Source organism: Podarcis tiliguerta, assembly GCF_965153285.1.
Source record: "Podarcis tiliguerta genome assembly, chromosome: 6".
NCBI lineage: Eukaryota > Metazoa > Chordata > Lepidosauria > Squamata > Lacertidae > Podarcis > Podarcis tiliguerta.
In genome coordinates, this window is record NC_139539.1 from 70,123,720 (window position 1) to 70,129,719 (window position 6,000).

Below are 6,000 nucleotides of genomic sequence, written 5' to 3' on the forward strand. Positions count from 1 at the left end.
ATTTTCAGCAGCATTTCACACTTGGCACATGGTGAAAACTGTTCCTCACCCTATGAAGTCTGAGGCCGTTGTGCTGAGGGAAAAGAAGTGCCACTGAAGTTAGAGCGGACCAAATTCATCCTTGGCGTAACTCCATGGACATGGCTGTCCATCCCACCAGTCGTGCCTTTGGCCTGTTGTGCCTTTGCTGCTGTGGGTTAGAAATTCTGCTTCGCACTGCCTTCGCCCTTCCTTTTCACACAGGAGGACTTCACAAAAGCTCTACTTGCAACTAATTTGTACATTTAGTGCCCTGTTAGGGGAGGACAATGTGTGCACAGAGAAACGACAACTCCTCTCTCTCTCTCTCTCTCTCTCTCTCTCTCTCTCTCTCTCTCTGCGTGTGTGTCTCTCTATCCCTAATTGTGCGCACACTCAAAATTGGCTTGGCAAATTACTCTCAGCTTTATAAATCCTGACAGTTTTCCTTACAGAGCCCTAACCTTTTTAAAAAGATCCATCCTGAAGTCCCGTGAAATAAACTGACTTTGACTCGAAAAAGATGTAAAGCAGCCTTATGGTTACATTGGTATTCTTCTTCAGAGATCAGGAGAAATATGACAAGTCTGACTCCTATTATATTATATAGCATATCCCATTTAACAGCGCTAGAGCCGAACTGTGAAGGCATATCCTAAGATATTTTCACTTCACGCATTTGACATTGGCATTAGTTATTGCATTTAAGAGACAGTCAGCTGTTTATTGCTATTTCCTCCTCGCTGTGAATGTTAACCACAGAAGGGGAATATTTGATGTTGCAAATTACTTAGCTTCCCTGTCTTCATTTCCCTTTTAGTATGCAATTATTTGTTTGGTTTCACTGAGCAAATGAAATTTCAAGGGCATTTCAAGGAAAATAAACAAAGTACAGCCCTAAAAGCGGGGGGCAGTCGGGGGGTGGGGGAGAGGGAAGAGGAGAGAGGCTGGACTTTGTATTCAGGAAGAGCACTCCAGTCATGCATATGTATGAATCAACAAAATCAGGTTAGAAATTGGAAATTGCACTCCACACACTAGAGCATTTTTCTTGCTCTAGAGATCTTTGCTACAGATTTGAAGGACTCATATATATATATATATATATATATATATATATATATATATATATAACACAGCAGCATGACTGGAACAGATGTTTTTTATGGACTCAGCTTGTTAATAGTCTTTTTAGCTTCTCCTTAGGACTTAAAGCAGGCACCTCGCTTGTCCTGAATATTTGAAATCCTGTTAACATTGTCCAAAATGTGCACTAACAAGCTGCAGTGAAAATGCTGGTGCCTTCTACATGGCTCGGAAGGGGGAGGGGGTTGCTCCACTTCTTCTGCAAGCTTGCCTAGCCTGCTCCCATACAGAAGGCGAGGTTTCAAAGCTGGAAGCATGGAGTGGAAAGCTAGCTAAAAAGTCAATCTGATGAATGGCAGACTGCTTCAGAATCGAGCACCACACAAACTATGGGAACAGACACACAATTCCTTCTATGCACACTTACGTGGGAACACATCCAAATGAAAATGGTAAGCTGAGAAAAAAATGGATAGGACCAGCCGACATCATAGATTGTCTGTCTCACATTTAGTGGATGGCAAACCACTTGGACGCCATTGGCCACTAGTTGGATGAGTTTTAAAAGGAATACAGCACATTCATAGAACATTGGACCTATCTGTCATTAACTATTGGATATGACATTGAAAAAGAACCTCTTGAGGCAGATATGTGGTATAATGGTTAAAGCATCAGATTAGGGTTGGTTAAAGAAGCTCCCAAGCTCATCATGGAAGCCTTGGTGAAGGAGGGCAGGAATGAGGGACCAGTGATGGAAAACGCCAGCTCTCACAGAGGTCTGGAGCCTGGGAAAGAAGGGTGACCAGAGACCACCTTGTCTGGCCCCACCACCCAGAGCCCAAGCCAGCAATCACCCTTGTGGTGGTGTTGCACCTCCCAGAACTGTTTACGTCCAAGGCTCTTCTAGCTCGCCCAAAGCCCCACTCACCCTTTGTGGTAGAGACAGATGCCTCTGATAGAACAATGGGAGCTGTGCCGTTGCAGGCTGGGAAGGGAGGGGAGTTCATTCCATTCTAAGAAGCTGCTCCCAGCAGAAGAGAACTACATGATGTGGGAGAAGGATCTTTCGGCTATCAAGGATTATTTTGGGGTCTGGCAGCACTTCTTGGAAGAGGCCGAACATACGGTGGAGGAGTGCACACAGATCATTGGAACCTAGAGTGCTGGCAGATGAGCAGACATCCTAACCAGCACCAGATCTGCTGGCTGCAGTTCCTCCAAATAACATACATTCCCAACAGCCAGAATCGATGAGTGGATGTGCTCTCAAGAAAGCCAGAGCATGGTGGGCAGTCCCATGCACCTGGGCCAGAGCAAATCCTATGGTTAGAGCAGTTGGAGCTGACTGGATCAATGGTACCATGGGAAACAGAGCTCAAGGAACAGATACAGGCAGAAGATATGCCCCAGAGAAGCTGGCCAGGCTGGGAGGAGGAGACTGGTGAGACAGAGGGGTTCTCAGAAAGGGTTGGCTAGCTTTACTATGAATTGAACTACCTGTTGGGGAGCTCCTGGGTGAAAGTTCCACATCATTGTCATGACAATCCAACCACTGGCCACTTGGGGCAGTGCAAGACTGTGACCCAATAGTTCTGGTGGCCATGGGTATGGAAAGATGTTTAGAAGTATGTCCATGTATGTGAGACATACCAGAAAGCTAAGCTCTCCAATGAGTTTTCAGCTTGTTTGTTGCAGCCAATACCCCTCCCTCAGGGTCGTGGGAAGGCATAGCCACAGACTTTATCACTGACTTGCCTTACTCCCAGAGGTAAACTGTGATCTGGCTGGTGGTGGATCTATTTACGAAGATGGCACATTCCATCCCCTGTAAGGGGTTTCCTAATGCCAGGGAGACTGTACAGATGTTTGTGGACCATATCTTCAACCTACATGGGCTCCCATGGTGGATTGTCTCTGACCAAGGAACCCAGTTCAATGCCCAATTCTGGAAGACACTCATGGAGGTGCAGCTGTGCTTGTCTTCCACCTGCCACCCAGCTACAAATGACAAGGCAGAGAAAACAAACACAACTGTACTTTTGCCTGGTTGGCAACTTGCCTGGTAAGGCTTTCAACTTGCCTGCTAAGGCTTCTTGCTTGCCTGGAAGAATGACAGAAATCGGTGCACAGCTGTGTGTAGCAACTACATATTGTACAATGGTCATATTTGTTGCTCTATCCACTTATTTTTCTGAGCATGCCCACTTTTGCCTCTGATCTGGACCCCACTGATATGTTGCCCCTGGAAGGTAGTCCAGGAGAGAATGTGGCCTTCAGCTGTGAAGGGTTCTATGCACACCTTCCTTGCGTATATCCCATTGAACTTCCAGGTAGACATGTATAGGATTGCTCTAGGGATCTTGTTGAAGTCAATGGAGGCCTTCCAATGGTTTCAGGAGATGTGATATGAAACTGTGTTAAAAGGAACCAGGTGCCCCATTTTATATTCTGCTTTTTATAGCAGGAACGGGAGGGCTATACAGTTCAATAAAGCCTGATATTTTATGTGGAACATGGATTAGTACTGATGAAACGACAGTGAAGCACAAATTGGGATTTTCTCCCTGTCCTTGGCAGCTCACTGTGGTGGCAACTGCATGGTGTTATTAATTAATAGGCAAGGCAGAATCTGGTTCCACAATAGTGCATGAGAGTGTTACTTTCTTAAAGACAATTTTATGAGGTATGATTTATATGGAAGTGAAATTGTATTGGTAAGCAATTAAGATAGACTTAGTGTAAATCTCTTCCCAAAGGAACTGTGCAGAACACTTGTCATATTCCAAATTATTTCTTTCTAGCATTATCTACATCTAGCCCAGATAGGTGACCAGGTGAGGATTTCACCGATAATTGTGCAATTTCTTGTCTTATTAATGCTGAACTTTGCACAGCAGTAAGACCTGGGTTGACGTGAGCACATGATAAAAATGGATGATAAACAATCCCAAACTCATTACCTAATTTACCTAAAAGAAAGAAACATAGCATCTTTTTGGATTCTTTAAAGTTGATCATCAGAAGTCTTGGTGTACATATCTTTTCTAGAATTATGCTGAAATTATACACTGGTAAGAAGAAGCTGTCTAATCCAACCAGGACTCCATTAATTTGTGTCCAGACTCATTAATCTTGGCTAATTCATGTCAGTTGATTACATTTGAACCATGACCTCTGGCTGCATGGGGGGTTTTGCACAAAAATCTCCCAGGATCAGTATAAAATCATGGTTTGGCATGAGTCCACAGGCTCCTGGCATTGTCTGTGCAACTGACTCACCAATATCATCAGCAACAGCAGCTGCCGTATTTGTGTGCACATGCCTGAATGATAGGTTCACAGCTCCTTTAAGGCAGATTTTGAAAGAAGTTTATCAAAAGAAAGACTGAATCCTATTAGGATTACAGCTGTGTCCCTCTCTGAATCAAGCGATTGCAAATCTCAACCTTTCCGTTCCGTTTCATAAGCAAGTGTGGTGCAGGGTGTTGGAATAACCTATGCAAATACTTAAAACGGCACAAGGAGATTGCACAGTGATATTTGCTATTGCTTTCTCTTATATAATTCGGTGAGATGCATTCGTGTCTTTTAGGTTTTGTTTCTATAGTTGCAATTTGTTATTTGAGAGCTTTTAATATTATACATAGGGACGCGGGTGGCGCTGTGGGTAAATCCTCAGTGCCTAGGACTTGCTGATCGTATGGTCGGTGGTTCGAATCCCTGCGGCGGGGTGAGCTCCCGTCTTTCAGTCCCAGCTCCTGCCCACCTAGCAGTTCGAAAGCACCCCTAAGTGCAAGTAGATAAATAGGTACCGCTTTATAGCGGGAAGGTAAACGACGTTTCCGTGTGCTGCGCTGGTGCTAGCTCGCCAGAGCAGCTTCGTCACGCTGGCCACGTGACCCGGAAGTGTCTCCGGACATCGCTGGCTCCCGGCCTCTTAAGTGAGATGAGCGCACAACCCTAGAGTCGGACACGACTGGCCCGTACGGGCAGGGGTACCTTTGCCTTTTTAATATTATACATAACATGGGGAAGGGTAACCCTGAAAGGCAGCCTGACAGTATTACTGATACTATTATTATTATTAATCCACAAATACACTGTCATCATCATTTTGTATCTTTAAGTACATTATTATTATTATTATTATTATTATTATTATTATTATTATTTCTGTTCTCCCCTTCTTGGGCCTGCGGCTTTGCAAGCAGGCCCCAGGCCTCCTCTGTGAACCAGCCTATTGCAGGCCAGATCATCCTCCTGCCGCCAAATTGGCCAATGGTGGCAGGAATTAGAGGGCGTTCCCCTGTGCACGGGGCCAACTGACCAATAGCAGCACTTGGCCCCACACCCAGGGCAAGGATAAATTCCTGGCCTGCTGGGGCCTTCGGCTTCTCTCTCGCCATGCTGGTTCTGGACCAGTTTGCTTCGTGGGATTATAATTATTTTAGCTAACTTTCAATAGGTCTGTTTCAGAAGGGTTAGGAAACAGAAGAAAATCACCTGTCTGTAAACACTTCCTTTAAAGAAGTGCAGTGTCTTATAACATGGAAATTTCATCTTGCTGAATCATAGATTGAGTCCAGGTCTACCCAGGCAACAAAATTTGGTGGTATGAAGCTGCGGTGATGGCACTGACTGCCACTTCATGCTGTAGCTGAGGAATGCTATTTTTAAAATGCTCCTGAGGTATAACACTGACTGCACCATTTCGAGTTGTAGGTGGGGGATTAATTTGCTGCTGTTGTTCAAATTTTTGCGACTCCCCCTTTTTTATATACAAACCATCCCTAGTTCCCTATTCCACCCCCAAATACACATAGATATCCCATACATTTTCAATTTTTCGAAGAGTTGTACAGAAATGGGTTGCCATTTACGAATACACCTGAT

General features: G+C 44.6%; 1 protein-coding gene across 1 annotated transcript in view; it reads right to left on the reverse strand.

Annotated features, from left to right (window-relative positions):
• KYAT3 (kynurenine aminotransferase 3) overlaps positions 1-1,245 on the reverse strand; it is a 341,165-nt gene extending 339,920 nt beyond the window's left edge. The window contains exon 1 of the mRNA XM_083444973.1: positions 1,241-1,245. The gene's annotated coding sequence lies outside the window, so the exon portion shown is untranslated. The remainder of the gene's footprint in view (positions 1-1,240) is intronic.
• Between the last annotated feature and the right edge of the window lie 4,755 nt (positions 1,246-6,000).